We start from the raw sequence: 23,690 nt of genomic DNA on the forward strand, positions 1-23,690 counted from the left end.
ATTATGAGAGAGAAAAACAACAAAAATGCTTTATGCATGAAATTTTTAGATCAAAACAATGAATGCATGAAAGAATGCTATGAATGTCAAGATGAACACCAAGAACACTTTGAAGATCATGATGAACATCAAGAACATAATTTTGAAAAATTTTTGATGCAAAGAAAACATGCAAGACACCAAACTTAGAAATCTTTAATGCATGGAAAATATGAATGCAAAAATGCACATGAAAAACAAGAAAAGACACAAAACAAGAAATCATCAAGATCAAACAAGAAGACTTGTCAAGAACAACTTGAAGATCATGAAGAACACTATGAATGTATGGGATTTTCGAAAAAATGCAAGAAAAAATTTTTAAAGCATGCAATTGACACCAAACTTAAAAATTGACTCAAGACTCAAACAAGAAACACAAAATATTTTTTATTTTTATGATTTTCTAATTTTTTTGGATTTTTATTAATTATTTTCGAAAATAAAGTTTTGAAAAACGAAAAATAAAAGAAAAATTTTTGAAAAAGATTTTTGAAAAGAAAATTACCTAATCTGAGCAACAAGATGAACCGTCAGTTGTCCATACTCGAACAATCCCCGGCAACGGCGCCAAAAACTTGGTGGACGAAATTGTGATCAATGTATTCTTTGAGTAGTACTTATATAGAAATTGAAATTGGCACGAGTGAAATCACAACTCCGTTCAACTAACCAGCAAGTGTACTGGGTCGTCCAAGTAATACCTTACGTGAGTAAGGGTCGAATCCACAGAGATTGTTGGTATGAAGCAAGCTATGGTCACCTTGCAAATCCCAGTTAGGCGGATTGAACATTTGTAATAGTGATAATTGGATTGTTCTAATAAAAAGGAATAATAAAAGGGATAGAGATACTTATGCAGATTCATTGGTAGGAATTTCAGATAAGCGGAATGGAGGTGCTGTAGAGCTCTCGGACGCCTGCTCTCCTATTCCTTCTACCCAATCCTTCTTACTCCTCTCCATGGCAAGCTTTGTATAGGGGTTCACTATCAGCTGTGGCTACTTTCATTCCTCTCGGGGAAATAACCTGTACGGCTGTCACTCGCACAGCTAACCAGTCTGGAGGCATCACCCATGGTTGATAGCTACATCCCATCCTCGCAGTGAAAGCTAATGCACGCACTCTGTCACAGTGCGGCCAATCACCGGTTGGTTCCCGCTCCTACTGGAATAGAATCCCTCTTTTGCGTTTGTCACTAACGCCCAGCAGGTTAAAGTTTGAAGCACGTCACAGTCATTCATGAACGGAATCCTACTCGGAATACCACAGACAAGGTGAGACTTTCCGGATTCCCAGGATCCTACTCGGAACACCACAGACAAGGTTGGACTTTCCGGATCTAGATGAATGCCGCCATCTATCTAGCTTATACCACGAAGATTCTGTTGGGGAACCTAAGAGATAAACATTCAAGCCTTGTTACACGCAGAACGGAAGTGGTTGTCATCACGCGCGTTCATAAGTGAGAATGATGATGAGAGTTATTAGCTCATCACATTCATCATGTTCTTGAGTACGAATGAATATCTTGGAATAAGAATAAGATAGAGAATTGAATAAAAGAAAATAGAACTTCATTAATCTTTGAGGTACAGCAGAGCTCCACACCCTTAATCTATGGTGTGCAGAAACTCCACCGTTGAAAATACATAAGCAAGAGGTTCAGGCATGGCCGAATGGCCAGCCCCCTAAACGTGATCAATGATCTCCTAAGATGAAGAATAAAACAAAACTGAGATCAAAAGATGATTGATACATTAGTAAATCATCCTATTTATAATAAACTAGCTCCTAGGGTTTACATGAGTAAGTAATTGATGCATAAATCCACTTCTGGGGCCCACTTGGTGTATGCTTGGGCTGAGCTTGATCTATCCACGAGCTGAGGCTTCTCTTGGAGTTGAATTTCGAGTTGTGATGTGCTTTGGGCGTTCAACTCCGGATTATGACGTTTTTCTGGCGTTTAACTCCAGAAAGGAGCGTGTACTTGGCGTTCAACGCCAGTTTGCGTCGTCATTCTTCGAATAAAGTATGGACTATTATATATTGCTGGAAAGCCCTGGATGTCTACTTTCCAACGCCGTTGAGAGCGCGCCATTTAGAGTTCTGTAGCTCCAGAAAATCCATTTCGAGTGCAGGGAGGTCAGAATCCAACAGCATCAGCAGTCCTTTTGTCAGCCTTTTTCAGAGTTTTGCTCAAATCCCTCAATTTCAGTCAGAATTTACCTGAAATCACAGAAAAACACACAAACTCATAGTAAAGTCCAGAAATGTGAATTTAACATAAAAACTAATGAAAACATCCCTAAAAGTAGCTCAAACTTACTAAAAACTATATAAAAACAATGCCAAAAAGCGTATAAATTATCCGCTCATCAGGTTTCTCACTTGAACATTCATAATTAGGATTTTGAAGATTTTTGGCTTTAGCTTTTGAGAAGAGTCTACCTCCGGTACTAGTCACTATAGTTTGTTATTTACTTTTCATTTATTCTTCCATATTCTTAATTCCTCCAGAGTTGACATTGGATTATTTTCACAAGTTATTAATACAGAACTATTTCTACTTTTAATTAAATATCTTTTATTATTATTTATTATGTATTTTCTTATTTTCTCCATTGATTTTGTGAAGTCTATAATTATGATGAGTGAGTAGTTCCCCAACTTGATTGGGAGATGATTAAAAGGAGAACCTTGAGTTAGAATACTCAAGAGTTCAATTGTAATTGGTTTATTGTTGGTTGACTTGTTAATCACTAACTCTAATCCTTCCTAAGGGAGAGGATTAGGACTTGTGAATAGAAGTTGATTTTTAATTTGACTTTCCTTCATTCGTTGAGGGTTAACTAAATTAAAACAATGATTAATTATTAATTGCTCTTGTTAAAATTCTAACAAGGATAGAACTTCCAATTAATCTTCTCCCGGTCAAGATTTTATTTAAATCATATAAATTCTCTAATTTAATTTTCTATTCATCAAATTCAAAACCCTTTTTGAAAACCTCTGATTGATAAAATAGCACATCTTCCTGCAACTCGTTGGGAGACGACCTGGGACTTATACTCCCAGTATTTTATTTCTAAAATTTGTGACAACCCTTTTTTCGCCGGTTAAGAACTGTACTCACAACGCCATTTCTCTAATTAATTCTTAATCTGCCAATTTCCGCTCATGTCAATAATCATCTTTTTTTATCAATGACAAGTGATTATGAAAAATTGTGTGCATTCATTTCATCCCTTTGCAAAAAGCTCTAGTAGAAAAAATACAGAGTAAAGTAAGTAACATTCATATTAAATAATAGTCAAAGTGGTCCCTCCAATACAGCAAGCCGCATGTCAGATATAACAAAAGCAACAAAACAAAACAAGCATCCTAAATAGTGTTCGACAAAAGTGGTTCATAAGCCACTGAAAGTACATGGACATAGGATATAATTGTTCACAACCATGGCCAAAAAACTAATGTCCCTCACATTCAGCAATGCATGTTCCTTAATAGCCTCCTTAAACTCAGCAATAGAATTAAACTTAGTCCCCAGCCGAAACTCATAATCAACACTCATGTTAGCTTCATTATATCTAGGATATCTCTTTTTTCTTACGGGCTCATTAGAGTCTCCATCATAGCTGTCCAATGACTCTGTATCATAACTAATATATGAGCTCTTTTCTATCTTTTCCTAGTAAATTTGCATCTAATTTGTTGAGTTTAATCAAGATTTAATTATATTTTAGCCACTATGGATGCTATTTTGAGTTTTGTGCAATACTGTTTATTTTAGGTAGCATTCGGCTAGATTTGATGGAGTTTCTGTAGCACAAGAATCAAAGGAGATGGCTGCGAGGAGCGACGCGCACGCGTGCCTGACGCGTGCGCGTGATTTGGAAGTATCCATGGCGACGCGTGCGCGTGACTGACCCGTACGCGTGAATTGAAGATTTGCTCAGCGATGCGTGCGCGTGACCGACGCGTCCGCCTGACTCACAGAAGAAGACCAGCGACGCGTACGCGTGACATGCGCCACGTGCAGAAAAACGTAGAAAAATGCTGGGGGTGATTCCTGAGCTATTTTGACCCAGTTTCCAGCCCAGAAAACACATATTAGAAGCTGCAGAATGGACAAATCAAGTGGTCCCCACCCATCAGCTGAAGACTTGTTAATTAATTCGAATTTAAATTCAAATCTTATTTTTTTAGGAAAAGATATTATTTTTAATTTTAGATAATTAGATTTTAAATTTATTAGGATTAGTTATAAAAAGGGATCTGATGCCATCAGATTGAAATTCAGTACATTTTATCAGAATCCTAATTTTCTTCTCTGAACCATGAGCAACTAATCCATGTTTTTGATTTATTTTTCAATAATTATTTTTTATCTTTATTTTATGAATATTGGGTGGAACGGAAGTATGACCCATGTTCTAATTGAGTTCTTGTAAAACTTGGAAAAGCTCTTTACTTGAACAACAGTTTGAAAACATATTATCCTAAATTTCTAATTGTTTGTATTTAACGGGATACGTGACATATAATCCCCTTATTTTTGAATAATTAGGATTTTTGTGGCATATAAACTGGAATTTGATCATCACCCTTTAATTAGAATTAATTGACCAAGGAATTGGCAGTTAATGAAATTTAGAGGAGACTAGGAAGGTCTAAGGAATTAGGGTCTAGTCACACATAGTTTGTCATGAATTAAATCTTACATAATTAAATTAGTTAGTAAGAAAAGTCAATCCGGAAAAATAGATAACTCTGAAACCTTAACTGCTTTCTCAATATTTTATTCCCAACTTATTTATCTGCCTTTCTGAAATTCTTAATTTACTTTTTAATGCTCTTTGAACTCCCAACACTATTTTTTGCTTGTCTAACTAATCCTATCAAACGCTATTATTGCTTAATCCATCAATCCTCTTGGGATCGACCCTTACTCACGTAAGGTATTACTTGGTACGACCCGGTGCACTTGCCGGTTAGTTTGTGGTTGTAAACACCACACCAAATTTTTGGCGCCGTTGCCGGAGATTGACTGTGATTAACAACTATTCGTTATTTGATTGCTTAGATTAGATAATTTTTTTATTAAATTTTTTTATTTTATTATTAACTTTTATTTTGTATTTTTATACGTTACTTTTTTTTCTTTTTTTCCTTTACATTTTTTTTCTTTTCCTTTTCGTTACTCCCCCCTTATACCGTACCTTTTTTTATTTTACTTTTATTAATTAAATAAATAAATAAATAAAATATTTAAAAAATCTAATAAATAAATAAATAGTACTAATATTTTTCCTTAATTTCTGAATTTAAGTTTGGTGTTACCTAGTTATTTTTATTTTAACTTTTTTTATTTATTTATTTAGTATTTTTATTTTATTTCTTTACATAGGTTACCTCACAGGGACTTCTCTGCACTCTAACGTAGAGAGTCCCATCTTTTCTTGTCTTCTGTTTGTGTATGCGCAGGAACAGAGACAAAGAACATCTCTTAGACTTTGATCCTGAACCTGAAAGAACTTTCTGGCGACGTTTACAACAGGCAAGACTTTACAAGGCTGCAGAATCCACTATGGATCCTAACAATGCTGATAATGCCAATGTGGCAAACCTGAATGGGAATGAACAACAAAGGAGAGTACTTGGCTCTTTCTCTACTCCTACTGCAGATCTGTATGGAAAAAGCATTGTGATGCCTCCTATAGCTGCAAACAACTTTGAGTTAAAGCCACAACTGGTCACCCTGGTACAACAAAATTACCAGTATTATGGTCTTCTCCACGAAGACCCAAATCAATTTATTTCTAATTTTCTATAAATCTGTGATACTGTAAAGACGAATGGAGTAAACCTAGAGGTGTACAAACTCATGCTCTTCCCGTTTGCTCTGAGGGATGGAGCAAAGCTATGGCTAGATTCCCAACCCAAGGAGAGTTTGGATACTTGGAACAAGGTGGTTACTGAGTTTCTTACTAAAATTTTCCCACCAAAGAAGCTGACTAAGCTTAGGGTGGAGGTTCAGACCTTCAAACAGAAAAATGGTGAAACTCTGTATGAAGCTTGGGAGAGATACAAGCTACTGACTAGGCAATGCCCTCCAGACATGTTCTCCAAATGGACACAACTAGACATGTTTTATGAAGGTTTGGATAAAATGTCCAAGATGTGCTTAGACAATTCTGCAGGAGGTTCATTGCACAAGAAGAAGACCCTGGAGGAGACTATTGAGCTTATTGAGTTGGTTGCTAGCAACCAATATTTATACTCATCTAATAGAAATCCGGTGAACTCTGAGACCCCTCAGAAGAGAGGCATGTTGGAAGTAGAAGCTGTTAATGCTCTTCTTGCTCAAAACAAGCTGATGTCTCAGCAAATAAATCTACTTACTCAACAGATGGGTGGCATGCAAGTCTCAGCTATCAACACACAAAAATCACCACAAGAAATCTCCTATGACATGGCAGGTAGTTTTGTGCAAAATGATAATTATGATTATTCTCAACCTTCTTTTGAACAGGTGAATTACATGGGGAGTGGTCCTAGGAATACCAACAATGATCTATATTCTAAGACATACAACCAGGGATGGAGAAATCATCCAAATTTTAGATGGAGGGACCAACCTCAGAGACCTCAGAACTTCAACAATAGTTCTCAGGGCAATTTCCAACAGAACAATGATTTGGAAGCAATATTGACAGGTTTTAGACAGGAAATCTGAGCATCCATCAAGAACCTTGATATTCAAATGGGTCAATTAGCCACAAAAGTCAATAAGATTGATCAGAGGACCACTAACAGCCTTCCGGGTAACACAATTCCAAATTCAAGAGAGGAATGCAAGGCTATCACCTTGATAAGTGGACAAGTGGCAAGTACGGAAGCACAAGTTATGCAGGAAACCAAAGCCTCCATTAGAAATTTAGAGATGCTAGTGGGCCAACTGAGCAAGCAAATACTTGAGAGGTCTGCAAGTATATTTCAAGGTGATACAGTGGTGAACCCAGGAGAAGATTGCAATGTTATTCAATTGAGAAGTGGTAAAGTAGCTGACTCTGAGACCAAAGTCAATGAAGAGTTAGTTGAAAAAGAAGCTCCAGAGGAGAAGAAGGAAGAAGTATAGCACGCTCCTCCAAAGCGTGTAGACAACCCATTTCCAGACTCTCTTGACAATTATCCTACACTGCCAAAGGCTCTTGAGTACAAGCCTAAGATGCCATATCCTCAGAGACTTCAAAAGGAGACCAAGGACAAGCAGTTTTCAAAGTTCTTGGAAGTCTTCAGAAAGTTACAAATCAATATTCTTTTTGCTGAGATTTTAGAGTAAATGCCTATCTATGTCAAATTCATGAAGGAGCTGTAGTCAAAGAAAAAGCGTTTAAAGGGAGATGAGACAGTAGTCCTGACTAAGGAATGTAGTGCTGTAATTCAGAATAACTTGCCAAAGAAGATGCCAGATCCAGGGAGCTTTCAAATTCCATGCACCATTGGGAGCACAACCTTTGAGAAAGCCCTATGTGATCTGGGGGAAAGGATAAATCTAATGCCTTTATCTGTGATGAAGAAGCTGCAAATCCAACAGGCACAACCCACAAAGATAGCATTACAGATGGCAGACAAATCTATGAAGCCTATATACGGATTAGTGGAGAATATCTTGGTCAAAGTGGATAAGTACTTCCTCCCAGCAGACTTTGTGATTCTTGACATGGGGGAGGATGAGAATGCCTCTATAATTCTAGGAAGATCATTCCTAGCCACGGGAAGAGCTCTAATTGATGTAGAAGTGGGTGAATTAGTGCTTAGAGTACATAATGAGCAACTGGTCTTTCATGTCTTCAAAGATATACATTCAACAAGTGAAGAAGAGAGGTGCATGCAGACTGAGCTTATTGATCCAACCCTTCAAAAACCCTCTGATGATACACAGCAGAATCTGCAGCTCAAACCTCCCTTGGTAACAATCAATAAAATTCCTCCTGACATCAAACCTAAGTTTGGTGTTGGGAATGCATCATCTACCAAGGAGGAGGTTCCCAAAAAGAAGAAAGTACCCATAGGATGGAGAAACAAAAAGATCCCCAATGAAGGTTTCTCCCCAGGAATGAAGGTGGTGTTGACCAGCAATCCATCATGGGTTTATACAGTAATCAGAATCATCTCTCTAGAGCATATTGAGCTACGTTATGGAGACACAGGAAAGAAGTTCAAAGTAAGGGGTGAAGAGCTGAGCCCCTATAATCCTCCTCCTTAGAGGAGCTGACCGTCAAGCTAGTGACGATAAAGAAGCGCTTGTCGGGAGGTAACCTGATAATTTCGTATCCTTAGCTATTTTTATTTTTCGTAGTAGTAATTTTCTTATTTATTTTATTTTTATTAAGTTCTTACTAATTTTTTGATCATGCAGCTATGTTATTCCAGGAACCGAACACCTCAAGTAAAAAAAGAAAAGAAAAGAGAGCACACGACGCGCAAGCGTCACTGACGCGAACGCGTCAATCATGTGTGCGTGAAAAACAAAATTTGACAGAGAGTTGTGCTGGCTTGGGGTTGGAAGCATGCTAGAGGCACCAATTTACTCACGCGTACGCGTCCCTGACGCGTGCACGTCATTTGCAAAAATGGTCCTCCACGCGTGCGCGTGCATGACGCGCACGCGTCGTATGAAATTTGGGTTCCCAAGCCACGCGAACAGAGAGTTGTGCGTGCGCGTGGTTGGCTTCGCATGAATCGCACAAAACCCATGGCACGCGAACGCGTGCCTGATGTGAACACGTCATTAAGAAAATTTGCGACCCACGCGTACGCGTGCGCGTCGCCTTCGCCGCACAGTTTTCACTTTTCTTTCTCTCTTTCCCACTACTAATTCTCTCTTGTTCTTTTATCCTTTTCTTTTTCTTTCATCATAATATTTGTTTCTTTCTATTTTTCAGTTCTTCTTTGCTTGAGGACAAGCAAACCTTTAAGTTTGGTGTTGACGCTTCGCTTAAGGGTTTTCTGTTTATTCCTATGGCACCAAAAGGTAGGCGAATCATCTTCTCTGAGGAGCACAACCTGAAGAATAAAGCGACCGCTAGGATAACTAAGGTGATTGAGTTCCTTTCATTTTTTATTCCTCCCCTCTTTTTCTATGTTATGTTCCGGTTTTCTACTATTTTGCTTTGTTTGTTGCCTGATCCTTTATTAGTTAGAATCTTAGGACTAGTTTAGTTTTCTCTTAATTGCTTTAATTCTGAAAAGATGTCTCATGTACTACCCACTAAGCTTGAATTCAAATAAAAAATTCTTTTAAATGATGTATTGCATGAGAAATTGAGTTTAATTCTAAGAATAGTCTTATTTAATTAAATGTGGTGGTATTTTATGTGATTTTTGAATGCATGATATGAATAGTGCATATTTGAATTTGAATCAAGGGATGTTGATGTATAAGGAACAAGAATTTAGAGAATTATTATGACTTCTCTGAAATAAACAAAAATTTAATCCAAGGCTCTGAGCATCAATGACTAGGGAGGTCAGACATGATTAAAAGCTCAAAAAGTTGTTTCCCTAGTCATATGCTTGTGGTGTGATTGTGTCAAGTAATCCTTGAGACAAAACACTTAGAGTCGAGACCAAGTGCATTTAACAGAGTATGCCAAAGGCTTTGAGCACCACTGTCTGAGAGTAACTGAAAGAAAAATCAGGACTCAAAGAGAGTCTCCCAGTTAAGTACTTGTGGTGTTTCTGTATCAAGTAATCCTTGAGACAAAACATTTAAAGTCACGGCTAGGCTCAAGGTGCAAAGCACCAAAGAAAAAAAATAAATTAAAAGTCAATTTTGCTGTGTTCAAGGATTAAACTGAAATGTAAAGATCAGAGAATTCATAATATTATCTGGATTCTAATTCCGAATGACAATGACATCCTCCTAATTCAAAGGAGAGTGAGATGCCAAATATATCCAGGATTACAGTTATAAATCCCACTATAACAAGAGACATGAGCTTAATCAAACTCTCATTCTCATGCAAATTCACATCCTAAGCCTATGTTAGTTTTGGTTGCTTGAGGACAAGCAACATTTTAAGTTTGGTGTTGTGATGCGTGAGCATCTTTTCTATCTTTTCTTAGTGAATTTGCATCTAATTTGTTGAGTTTAATCAAGATTTAATTATATGTTAGCCACTATGGATGCTATTTTGAGTTTTGTGCAATGCTGTTTATTTTAGGTAGCATTCGGATAGATTTGATGGAGTTTCTGCAGCACAAGAATCAAAGGAGATGGCTGCGAGGAGCGACGCGCACGCGTGCCTGACGCGTGCACGTGATTTGGAGGTATCCATGGTGACGCGTGCGCGTGACTGATGCATACGCGTGAATTGAAGATTTGCTCAGCGACGCGTGCGCGTGATCGACGCATCTGCGTGACTCGCAGAAGAAGACCAGCGACGCGTACGCGTGACATGCGCCACGTGCAGAAAAATGCAGAGAAATGCAGGGGGCGATTCCTGGGCAGTTTTGACCCAATTTCCAGCCCAGAAAACACATATTAGAAGCTGCAGAATGGACAAATCAAGTGGTCCCTACCCATCAGCTGAAGACTTGTTAATTAATTTGAATTTAAATTCAAATCTTATTTTTTAGGAAAAGATATTATTTTTAATTTTAAATAATTAGATTTTAAATTTATTAGGATTAGTTATAAAAAGGGATCTGATGCCATCAGATTGAAACTCAGTACATTTTACCATGAGCAACTAATCCTTCATTGTTAAGGTTAGGAGCTTGACAAATGGACTTTTGTTGGTATAGAATTTGTTAAGTGATCAATCGTAGTATAGTCTAAACCAACACAAAATCCATCGCCAAACAAATCTACAATCTATAACCGAGAGTATTAATCTCCCGAGTCGTTCTCCCTTGGAATTGCCAAAGTGTGCATCTTATTGATTTAGTAAGCTTTGTTGAGTTCTTGAAGGTCTTAGCAAGTAATGAGAAACAACAATCAATTATCAAAAGGACTTGACTTAGGGTTGGCATTAGAAGTCTTTATCATTATAGTTCGCTCATTGTTGATAGCCGTTAGACTTTGCTCCGTTTAGTCATCCCCTAAATATAGAAGAAAGTCAAATGGAAACAATTGACTTGAGTCACAAGTTCTAGCTTCACCTTATGGGAATCTAGTTTTAGTGCACTTCAAGGCAATTGGCAAACTCTAACTTCAAATCAACCCTTGATATAACTATTCAATTCATTCCAATGACCAAACCCTATGCCAAGTATAAAAGTTCTACTCCATAGCTAGTATTGACATTTTATCAAACATGTGATGAGCAAAAAGGAAAGTCATAGTGAAATGAAAAGAAAAGTAGGATTAAGAAAATATTGCAACACAAGGAATTAGCAACAAGCATCAAAGAACAACAATGATGATTAAAACCTCAAACATTAATGAAATCCAAAATTCATAGAGTTGAATCCTAGACCCAAGGAATGTCAACAATTACAACTACACTTGAAATTTGAAGAGAAAACCTATTACATGAACAAAGTGAAATGAAAGTTGCAATGGATCTCACCAAGAAATGAGTAAAAATCCAGAATTTTGATGAAGAAGAACCCTAGTGAAAACTTGAGAGAGGTTGATGAATCCTAGAGAGAAGTTGGAGTTTCTCTCTCTAACAATGTAACTAACTCCCAAAAAATCTCCCAAAACTAAAAAAATGAACTAGGTCCCCTCAACCCTTGCCCCCTTGGTCCTCTTAAGTCTTTTCCCGCCAAAGCACTCCTCAAAAGTTGGGATCTCTAACCAACTCCACGCCTAAGTCACGTGACTTAAAAAAAAAATCTTTTTTTCGAACATCGGCGCGCACGCGCAAGGTACGCGTGCGCGCCCTGGATGCGGTTCTGGAGTGCGCGGAAGCGGAGTGTACGCGTACGCGTCCATGAGGATCTTGGCTTAGCCGCTACTCTAATCGGCTCGTGGTTTGGCTTGTGGCTTCGGCTTCGCATTGCTCTCATCCGCGCGGACGCGCCAGGTGCGCGCGCGCGCCCATACGGAAATTCCAAAGCTTCAATTCTCATGCTTCCTTTCTTTGCACCCTTCTTCCTTATCTTTTCCTGTTCATTCCCAGTCTATGTCCTGAAACCACTTAGCACACGAGTCACGGCATCGAATGGCATCAAGGAGAGATTAGAAATATGTCTATTTTGGTGCGGAATAAGCATGTTTTCCTTTATGAGGCAAAACTAGGAAAAGAATGCAAATCCTTATACTTCATGCAGAAAATGTGTGAAATCATTGATAAACCCTTTGAAATTAGCACAAGACAAACCCTCAAAATGGGGTTTGTCAACCTCCCCACACTTAGATTCTAGCATGTCCTCATGCTTAGGAGAATGCAAAGGAACATAGAAGATTGGGGTGACAAACGAATAGGACTTATGAGATGCAACCTACTCATATGCAAGTAACTACACTAATGCCGTTATCTACTTGGTTGGGAACAAATCAGCTTTCTTATGACATGTGTAAGCTCATGGGGTACAATGGTGGCCAATGCATGGATCTTGTCAAATTCTAAGCATTAAAATGCAGTTTATGCAACCTTGCACGAGGAATGCTCGCAGGAGCCGGGAACCAAAGGATTGAGCTTCGAACCCTCACCGGAAGTATTTGCAATCTAGTCGCTCAAGTGTTTAGGGTTAACTCTCTCAATTCTCCCCTAATCATGCTTTCTAAGGTTTGTTCTTCTTCTAACAATCAACATGTATTTCATGCATGCATACATCTATCATGAGGTCTTCTCCTTAGGTTGCAATGGGGTTAGGGTCAAGGTAGGATCATATATGGCTAGTGGGCTTAAAACTTGGATCTTTGATGAACTTAAACCTTCCCACCTAACCTACATAATGACCTATACAATCAAGTGCCAACCTAACTACCCATTCCTCACTTTTTCACATACTCATGTCTTTCCTATTCATTTACCAACATTTATGCATTGACCCCCTTTTTATTGCTTTGCTTTGGGGCATTTTTGTCCCCTTTATTGCTTTTCTTTTCCTTACTCTCTTTTTTCTTCATTCTCTTCTTTTTTTTCTTCTTTCTCTTTTTTTTTTTCATATTATTTTGTCATATATTTTTTTTTTCGTTTCTTTCTTTTTCTTATGCACAAGATCATCAACGCATGGGGTCTATACATTTAATCAAGACAGGAGCATGTGCCCAATTCATTAATATTTTCAGTAACAAAGCAAAACTACCCTTTTATCCACCCACTGTCCCAAAGTTCCCACACTTGAATGATACTCACATATACTAGCCTAAGCCGATCAAAGATCCAAATCAAGGACTTTCATTGTTTTCCGCTTTAAGGCTTGTAATGTGCTAAATTAAAGAACAAGTGGGTTAGTCGTAGGCTCAAAATTGGTTAACAATGGAAGACAAAAGGTAGGCTATTTGGGTAAGTGGCTAATGAAACGATGGCCTCAATCACATAAATGCATGCTTACACAAAATAATGGACATAAAGAATGAAACAAAGCAAAGATTACAATCATGGAGGAGAATAGTGCACACAAGAAGGGAACTGAGTGGTTATAAGATGTAACCACACCTTTAAGCTCAAAACTCACTTGCTTGTGTTCTTTAGCTCAAACCATGTTCCAAAATACAATCCTTCATGCAATTATGGCATTAAAGCATCTAAAAATTCTGCAGTGCCCCATAATTGTCCCCAAAGTGTTGGTTTCTTTAAGAAAGAATTCATTGTTCCAACCAAGTAAATTTATCATGCAGATGGTGTCAACTAAAACCTACTCATGCAACCTATCCTAATGTATTCAACTTATTCAGATGTTACCTATGGAGATCGGTCGGCCGACCTCCCCACACTTAAAACTTAGCACGGTCCTCCGTGCTATCGGTTAGGCGTAGTGGTTGGTCGAACTCCGAGCGGTCCCCATCTCCGCTCTCAAAGCTCTCGCCGCTTGAAGTTGCGGTGGATGTGGAGATATTGGGTTCCTCCATAGGTGGGATGACTACGCTTAGGAGTTTCTTCACATGAGCATAGCGGCGTTGGTTACGCCGCTCATAACGGTCCAATTTCTTGTGAAGGTCCTCAAGGCGCTGGGCGGTCGATTTCTGAGAAGTAGATGAGGAGGTAGTGTGGCGAGTCGGTGGGAGTGGTCCAAAGTCCTTGGTGGCTTCCGGAGGCTTGAGGCATCTCTTGGTCGGGATGGTATCGCCGTCGACCGGAATTGAGGTTCTTCTATCCTTAACCTCTCGGTTGACGCCTGCTTTTGCAACCAAATCGGTCACCAAAGCGGGGAATGGGAGATTGCCTTTGGCATGAATGCGCCCCATGGACTGGCGGATGACATGCGAAATGTTGACCGGCTTCTCGGTTAAGATGCACCAAATCAATAAGGCCAACTCGGCGGTGATGGATGACCCATGTGTACTTGGGAGCACATAATGAGCTAGAATTTGTGCCCATGCCGTGGCTTCTTGAGTGAGGTGGCGGACATCTAGACCCTTGGGTCTTTGCTTGATGGTTCCCCGAATCCAATATGCGTCGGGTAGAGCAATGACGCCGAGGATTGCGGTCCAATCAAATGTGCGGTCGTCGCATGTGGCCAAGGCTTCTTCGTAGGCGTCATAATCATCCATTAATGGTTCAAGTCCAAGGACTTCTTGGATGGTTTCCTCCGTGACCGACACTTGCTTTCGGCGCACAAAAATTGATTTGAGAAGGGGGGAGTGGTAGTTGGAGTAGAACTCCACCACCCATGAGAGGTTTGCCTCCTTTGGTTGCCGCAAGAGGAACTTCCATTGTCTCCGGTCAATGCGTGGCATTACAATAGGACGGAGGTGAGCCGGTAGGATTAGGAGGGGTTCCGGATGATAGTTCCTTTCGATCATTCTTGCGTAAACCAATTCGCAGTAGCAGTTGGGAAACTTGTTCGGATCCTTAGGAGGATTGTCCTTCTCAAGAGTATCAATGGGACCCTTAGTCTTGCGTAAGAGTGGCTTGGCCCCTAGGTTGTGGTGCGCTTTATCGGAAGTTGGCTTCTTGGGCGCTTTTCCTTTGTTCTTCTTGATGACCATCCTATGAAAACAGAGAACGGGAAAACATTAGACCCAAAGAAGCGGAAATAACGCAAGTATGTAAAGAAAAGGTATGCCATAGAATGTAGATATCATTGTCACATGACAGCTGCAACATGTAACTATGATAACATGAGGAGAGCAAGGCAAACATATTCATATGGTGTAAGGGTGATTTAAGCATGCAAGTAGGGAGCATGAGGAGCATATACCCTTAAGAACCACAAATAGAAAGCAAGTGAGGAAAATGGGGATGTGCCTAAAAGTGATAAAATGAGAGGCAAGTTAGGCAAAGTGGGCTCAAAAGTCAAGTATGCCTTTCATCGAACACTTGGTGTGCATCCTGTTGTAGTGTGTGATTGCAAGATTTTGAAAGCAATGTAGTAGCTCATAATCCACTATGAATGATTACAGTGCACAGTAATAGTAGAAAGAAAACAAGCAACACAACTCATCTACCAATGCAAGTGAAATAGAGACCTAAATGCCCATGAATAATGAAGTTGAGGGATAGAGAGAGAAGGAAAAGAGGGAAAATGAAAACAAAAAAAAATCTCCTAAAGAAGTAACTAACTATAAGAAGAAAGAGCTACTAAAAGAGGTTGAAACTAAATGAGTGAGAGCCACAAGATAATATGGCTTAGTGTAGTACCTTGTGAGATGATGAGGAGAATGGGGGATGAGGTTGTGGTGTGGTTTGATGGGTAGTGGTGAAGAAGGTAGAGGGTAGTAGAATGAAGTGTAGAAGAGGGAATGGAGGGATTAGGGTGAGAAGTGGGTGTTCCTCTTCTTTAAGTTGGATGAGTAGTAGAGTGTATGAGAGTGGGAGGGAAATGTGAAGTGAAAGTGGAGGGGTGAGTGTGCCCCTTTTTGTTTTCATTTGCGCCGAACATCTGCGCGTGCGCGCACACTGTGCGTTCGCGCAGTGAGACGAGCTGGGAGGGACGCACGCGCGCGCTCTGCGCGCGCGCCCCATGAGCTTGGGCTGGGGGCACAAGGGAGGCACAGGGTTGGCACAACTCTCTGATATATGTACCAGAAGTTACTGCAGGAGCTTCGGCGCGCGCGCACAGTGCGCGTGCGCGTCAGAGTGGTTGTGCCCCAGGCACGGTAGGGCCTGGAGGGGGCTCAACTCTCTGTGAAATGGCCCAGAGAAAAGTGCAGGGCGGAAGGGCGCGTACGCGGCTATGGGGCGCGCGCGCACTCTGTGCTTGCAGTGTAAGGACGCGTGCGCGCCAAGTGCGCGTACGCGGCGGATGTCTTGGGCCTGTGGCGTGGTGTAGGCCTGCGAGAGGCCTAACTCTCGGGAGCATGTACCAAGAGTGCAGCCGGGCAATCGGCGCGGACGCGCATAGCATGCTTGCGCGTCAAGTGGCAGACTTTTGCTCAGGGGCGCGGACGCGCCATATGCGCGTGCGCGCGAGATTCTTGTGCTTCAGGCATGGTCGTAGCATGGTGTGGGCATAACTCTCGGGTAAATGTATGGGGGCTATGTTTTGCGATCCACGCGTCCGCGCACGGTGCGCGTCTGCGTGGTTGACCTTCGGGTGCCTTAGGGGCGCGCACGCGCCAGGTGCGCGCACGCGCAGAGGGGGTTGTTTTTCTTAATTATGCATATGTCTATACCACTTTTGACATTACAACCTCCTCCCCTTTCCACACAGCTGCCTAAGCACTATATCAGGGCATTTGACTTGGCACATCAGCAATGAATTTAACAAATGATGGAGAATTGACAATAAAATCTATCTATCAAACATAAAGTCAAGTGTCTATGTACAAAGCTCAAAGGAAGATCTTACCATGGTGGGGTGTCTCCCACCTAGCACTTTTGTTTAACGTCCTTAAGTTGGACTTTCGGTATCTCATTGTGCTTGTTGAAGGGTTGCATCCCTCAAGAGGAACACTTCAATCTCCTTGGAGTTCTTTCTTTGCTCACCATGATACAATTTGAGACGGTGTCCGTTTACCTTGAAGATGTCCGGGCTTGTTGGGTGGCGCAAGTGGTAGACCCCATAAGGTTCTACCTTCTCCACTTGGTATGGTCCGTCCCACCTTGATCTTAGCTTTCCGGGTAGTAGTCTCAACCCTGAATTGTAGAGAAGCACTAAGTCACCGGGTTGGAACTCCTTTCTTCTAATGTGTTTGTCATGGATGGCTTTCAATTTTTCCTTGTAGAGCCTAGCATTGTCGTAAGCTTCTTGTCTCAAACATTCCAATTCCGCCAATTGAAGCTTTCTTTCTATGCCGGCCCCACCCATGTTCATATTACACTCCTTTACCGCCCAATACGCTTTGTGCTCAATCTCCACCGGTAAGTGGCATGCTTTACCATATACAAGCCGGAAGGGGCTCATGCCGATCGGTGTCTTGTAGGCCGTCCGATACGCCCAAAGTGCATCGGAGAGTTTAGTACTCCAATCTTTCCTATTTGGCCTCACAACCCTTTCCAAAACATGCTTAATTTCCCGATTTGAGACTTCGGCTTGGCCGTTTGTTTGAGGGTGGTAGGCCGTGGCGACTTTGTGGATGATGCCATATTTCCTCATGAGGCCGTCTATTTTCTTGTTGCAAAAGTGTGACCCTTGGTCACTTATGATTGCTCTTGGGGCTCCAAAACGGCAAATGATATTATTCCTCACAAAAGAATACACCACATTAGCGTCATCCGTTCGGGTGGGGATTGCCTCCACCCATTTTGACACATAATCGACGGCTAACAAGATGTAAAGAAAGCCATTGGAGTTTGGAAATGGTCCCATGAAGTCGATTCCCCATACATCAAAGATTTCACAAAAAAGCATATTTTGTTGGGGGATTTCGTCCTTCTTGGAAATGTCTCCAAACCTCATGCATTGAGGGCAAGATTTGCAATAGAGAGAAGCATCCTTAAGAAGGGTTGGCCACCAAAATCCGCAATCAAGGACTTTTCTTGCCGTTCTTTGGGGTCCATAGTGGCCACCCCCTTCGGAAGCATGGCAAGCGTCCAAGATTGCTTGGAATTCGGTTTGGGGTATGCACCGTCGCACTATTTGGTCCGCTCCACATCTCCACAAGTAGGGATCATCCCAAATATAGTATTTGGATTCGCTTTTTAGCTTCTCCTTTTTGTGTTTGTCAAGATTAGGAGGGAAGGTGCGTGAAACCAAATAGTTTGCGATTGGGGCATACCAAGGGACCACTTCCGAGATTGCGTGCAAGGTATCTAAAGGAAAGGAATCATTGATAGGAGTGGTGTCGCCTTTTGTGTGTTCAAGGCGGCTTAAATGGTCCGCTACTAGGTTTTGGGAACCACTCCTATCTTTGATCTCCAAATCAAATTCTTGTAGCAAAAGTACCCAACGAATTAATCTCGGTTTTGATTCCTTCTTGGCCAACAAGTACTTTAGTGCCGCATGATCCGAGTACACTACTACCTTGGAACCAAGAAGATAAGCTCGGAACTTGTCCAAAGCAAAAACAATAGCTAGTAATTCCTTTTCGGTAGTAGTGTAGTTGGATTGGGCTCCATCTAATGTTTTGGAAGCATAAGCTATGACATAGGGGATCTTACCCTCGCGTTGTGCTAACGCGGCTCCAATCGCATAGTTCGAAGCGTCACACACGATTTCAAAAGGTTGAGTCCAATCGGGGCCTCGCACTATAGGAGCTTGTGTCAATGCTACTTTGAGTTTGTCATATGCTTCCATGCATTCCTTGCTTAGCTCAAATTCGACATCTTTTTGTAGTAATCGAGAAAGGGGTAGGGCTACCTTGCTAAAGTCCTTGATGAATCTCCGGTAAAATCCTGCATGTCCAAGAAAAGAACGGACTTCCCTCTCGGAAGAGGGGTAAGGTAAACTAGATATGACATTTATTTTAGCCGGATCTACGGAGATGCCTTCCTTTGATACTATGTGTCCCAAAACAATTCCTTGTTTGACCATGAAATGACATTTTTCAAAATTTAAAACAAGGTTTGTTTTGGTGCATCTCTCCAAGACTTTTTCAAGGTTACCTAGACAATGCTCAAATGAATCACCATACACACTAAAATCATCCATGAAAACTTCCATTGATTGCTCTAGAAAATCCACAAATAGGCTCATCATGCATCTTTGGAACGTTGCCGGTGCATTGCATAGGCCAAATGGCATACTCTTGTAAGCATACGTTCCGAAGGGGCAAGTGAATGTGGTTTTTTCTTGGTCTTCTAGAGCAATATGGATTTGGAAGTATCCAGAGTAGCCATCAAGAAAACAATAATATGATTTACCGGCTAATCGATCAAGCATTTGATCAATAAATGGTAGTGGAAAATGATCTTTCCTTGTGGCCGCATTCAATCTCCGGTAATCTATGCATACTCTCCAAGAATTTTGTACTCTTGTTGCTATGAGTTCACCACTTTCATTTTTGATTGTTGTCACTCCGGACTTTTTGGGCACTACTTGGACCGGGCTTACCCATTCGCTATCCGAGATAGGGTAGATGATGTCCGCTTCAAGTAGCTTAGTGACTTCTTTCTTTACTACCTCAAGGATGGTTGGATTGAGTCTCCTTTGAGGTTGCCGGACCAGTCTTGCTCCTTCTTCAAGGAATATGCGGTGTTCGCATACTTTGGGGCTTATTCCTACTAGGTCCGCCAAACTCCATCCGATTGCCTTTTTGTTTTTCCTCAATACATTTAGCAATTTCTCTTCTTGTTGAGGGGTTAGCTCTTGGGCAATTATCACGGGTAGCTCTTGGGCTTCATCAAGGTATGAGTACCTTAAGTGAGGTGGTAGTGGCTTCAATTCCATCTTATTTTCACTCCTTGAGGCTTGAGTTTGTGTGGTGTTTAGTTCGCTTGGCTTTTCATTTGCTTCTTCAACCATACACTTCTCATCTAGCTTTGCTAGATGTACTTCGGCCACTATGTTATCAATCGGGTCACACCGAAACAAAGAATGGTTCTCCGGTGGATGCCTCATTGCTTCCTCTAGGCTAAAGCTTACAATTCTCCCATCTATTTCAAATGAGTAGTTCCCCGAGTAAGCATCAAGTTTAAATCTAGAAGTTCTCAAGAATGGTCTTCCAAGTAGGATAGATGACGCTCTCTCGGTTTCGCTTGATGGCATTTCAAGAACATAGAAGTCAATGGGGAATATCAACCCTTTTATATCCACCAATACATCTTCCGCAACGCCCGCTACGGTTATTATACTCTTATCCGCTAAGACAAATCTTGCCGTCGACCTTTTTAGTTGTGGCAAGTTCAATAACCGGTAGACGGATAGTGGCATGATGCTAACACATGCTCCAAGGTCACACATGCAATCTTTAAAATGGACTCCATTGATTGTGCAAGTAACCATACAAGGACCCGGATCATCACACTTCTCGGGTAGTGTTCCCATTAAAGCGGAAATAGAGCTTCCCAATGGAATGGTTTCCAATTCAAGAATTTTATCCTTATGTATGCATAGGTCTTTGAGGAATTTAGCATATCTAGGAACTTGATGGATAGCATCAAAGAGGGGGATGGTTACCTCAACTTTCTTGAATACTTCCACCATTTTGGGGTCAAGTTCTATGCGCTTTTTAGCTCTCTTTGCAAGTGTTGGGAATGGGAGTGGTTGAGCAACTTCCTCTTCCAAGGTTCTTTTGGCCTTGGGTGTCTCTCTTGTTGGTTGGGCCTCATCCTCAACTATGGCTTGTGGTGCCTCCTCTTCCACTTCTTCTATATTTATTCTCTCCTCTTCTTGAGCGGTTGTGATAGGGCTTGAATCCTTTGCTTCCTTCCCTTTTAGTTGTGTACCGGATCTAAGGGTGATGGCGTTAATGCCTCCCTTTGGATTTGGTTGAGGTTGAGAAGGAATGGCACTTTGGATTGGGGGTTGAGGAGTGGAAGTTGATGGTGGATCCATGCGTGCAAGAAGGGCTTGTAGTGTAGAGGTGAGACCGGTGAGGCCGGAAGCAAGTGTGGTTTGTAATTCCTTTTGGCCTTGAATAATGGTCCGGAGTGTTTCGTCTTGGTTAGAGGGGTTGGTTGCATATGTGAGTTGAGGGGCTTGTGATTGGTTGGGTGGTGGTCTTTGATGTGGTGGTTGATATGTTTGGTAGTTTCTTTGTGGGTTTTGTTGATTGTATGGTTGATTTTGTGAGTTGTATGGTCAGTTTTGTGAAAAGTTTTGTGAATTGTTACCCCATCTTTGACCTCCTCCATTATTGTTATTGTTGTCCCTATTCCCTTGTTGATGGTTGTCTCTCCAATTTTGATTATTGTATCCACTTCCTTGGTTGTGGCTTCCTCCTCTTTGATAAGAGTACCCTTGGTTGGGATTACCACCTTGGTAGTATCCTTGGTTGGGGCGATCATAGAAGTTGTGGGTAGCCGCCAAGGTATTGTCTTCTTGAAGGCTTGGGCACTCATCCGTGTAGTGAGAATAGCAAGAGCAAATGCCACATACTCTTTGAGGGACCAATTGTTGGTTATGTTGTTGAGGTGGTGGATGGTGTTGTTGTTGGTATGCTTGGGTTTGTGGTTGTTGTTGGTTCAATTGGAGTTGCTTCAAGATGGATGTCATCTCATTCAAGGATTGAGTTAGAGCGGTGGTTTCACTACTAGTTGATACCTCATTCACGGCTCTTGGACGGTTGACTCTTCGCCTCATATGTTGATTGGATTCGGCCAAGTCAATAATAAGTTGCCATGCCTCTTCCGCGGTTTTGTATTTGGACAAAGAACCATTGCTAGAAGTGTCCAAGAGGGTTCTATCTTGCTCTCGCATCCCTTGACATATGTATCCAAGCAATACTTGAGTGTCAATCATGTGATTTGGACATGCATCTAGTAGTTTGCGAAACCGTTCCCATACTCATAGAGTGGTTCCGTCTCACCTTGCACAATACAAGACATTTCCTTCCTTAACCTATCCATCTTTTCCGGAGGTAGGAATTTGTCCAAGAATCCCCTTCTAAGTAAGTCCCAATCGGAGGTAACTTCACTAGAGAGGGTATAGAACCATTCTTTAGCCTTGTCCTCAAGAGAGAAAGGGAAAGCAAACAACCATATGGCAACTTCATCGGACCCTTCCCGTCTAGTAGTTGAACATATGCGATGGAAGTCCTTGAGATGTCGAATAGGATCTTGTGCGGGAAGCCCATGAAACTTAGGTAGGAGGTTGATCAAAGCGGTCTTCAATTCAAAGTTAGCATTCAAGTTGGGATGAGTTACGTGAAGGGGTTGAAGGACATAATCCGGTGCACCCGCTTCCTTGATGGTAACTCTCCTCGGAGCATCCATGGTATTGGCACCTAAAACAAAAGAAAATTCGTTAGTGAGATTGATGGAAATAGAATTAGTGCCTTCTTTGAGTGACGGTTCAATGTTCACTTCTAGTAAGGTGGTTGAGGTGGTGGAAACCTCTTCCCCTTTTCCAAACGTAAGCCGCCTCCGAGCTTGTCTAATATGAAGCAAAGTTCGTTCTATTTCCGGATCAAAAGGGACTAAGCTCGGATTTGGTTGTGAACGCGTCATACGATGAAGGAAAAATGGAATTCATGGTGATGATGAGGAATTAGTCACTTGAAGTATTTACAAGGGAATGCAACTATGTACATCTATACATGCTTAATCTAAACAATAACATGGCACACTAAGCAATATCCCCGGCAACGGCGCCATTTTGACAAATGGACTTTTGTTGGTATAGAATTTGTTAAGTGATCAATCGTAGTATAGTCTAAACCAACACAAAATCCATCGCCAAACAAATCTACAATCTATAACCGAGAGTATTAATCTCCCGAGTCGTTCTCCCTTGGAATTGCCAAAGTGTGCATCTTATTGATTTAGTAAGCTTTGTTGAGTTCTTGAAGGTCTTAGCAAGTAATGAGAAACAACAATCAATTATCAAAAGGACTTGACTTAGGGTTGGCATTAGAAGTCTTTATCATTATAGTTCGCTCATTGTTGATAGCCGTTAGACTTTGCTCCGTTTAGTCATCCCCTAAATATAGAAGAAAGTCAAATGGAAACAATTGACTTGAGTCACAAGTTCTAGCTTCACCTTATGGGAATCTAGTTTTAGTGCACTTCAAGGCAATTGGCAAACTCTAACTTCAAATCAACCCTTGATATAACTATTCAATTCATTCCAATGACCAAACCCTATGCCAAGTATAAAAGTTCTACTCCATAGCTAGTATTGACATTTTATCAAACATGTGATGAGCAAAAAGGAAAGTCATAGTGAAATGAAAAGAAAAGTAGGATTAAGAAAATATTGCAACACAAGGAATTAGCAACAAGCATCAAAGAACAACAATGATGATTAAAACCTCAAACATTAATGAAATCCAAAATTCATAGAGTTGAATCCTAGACCCAAGGAATGTCAACAATTACAACTACACTTGAAATTTGAAGAGAAAACCTATTACATGAACAAAGTGAAATGAAAGTTGCAATGGATCTCACCAAGAAATGAGTAAAAATCCAGAATTTTGATGAAGAAGAACCCTAGTGAAAACTTGAGAGAGGTTGATGAATCCTAGAGAGAAGTTGGAGTTT

Source organism: Arachis stenosperma, chromosome 4 (assembly GCF_014773155.1).
Source record: "Arachis stenosperma cultivar V10309 chromosome 4, arast.V10309.gnm1.PFL2, whole genome shotgun sequence".
NCBI lineage: Eukaryota > Viridiplantae > Streptophyta > Magnoliopsida > Fabales > Fabaceae > Arachis > Arachis stenosperma.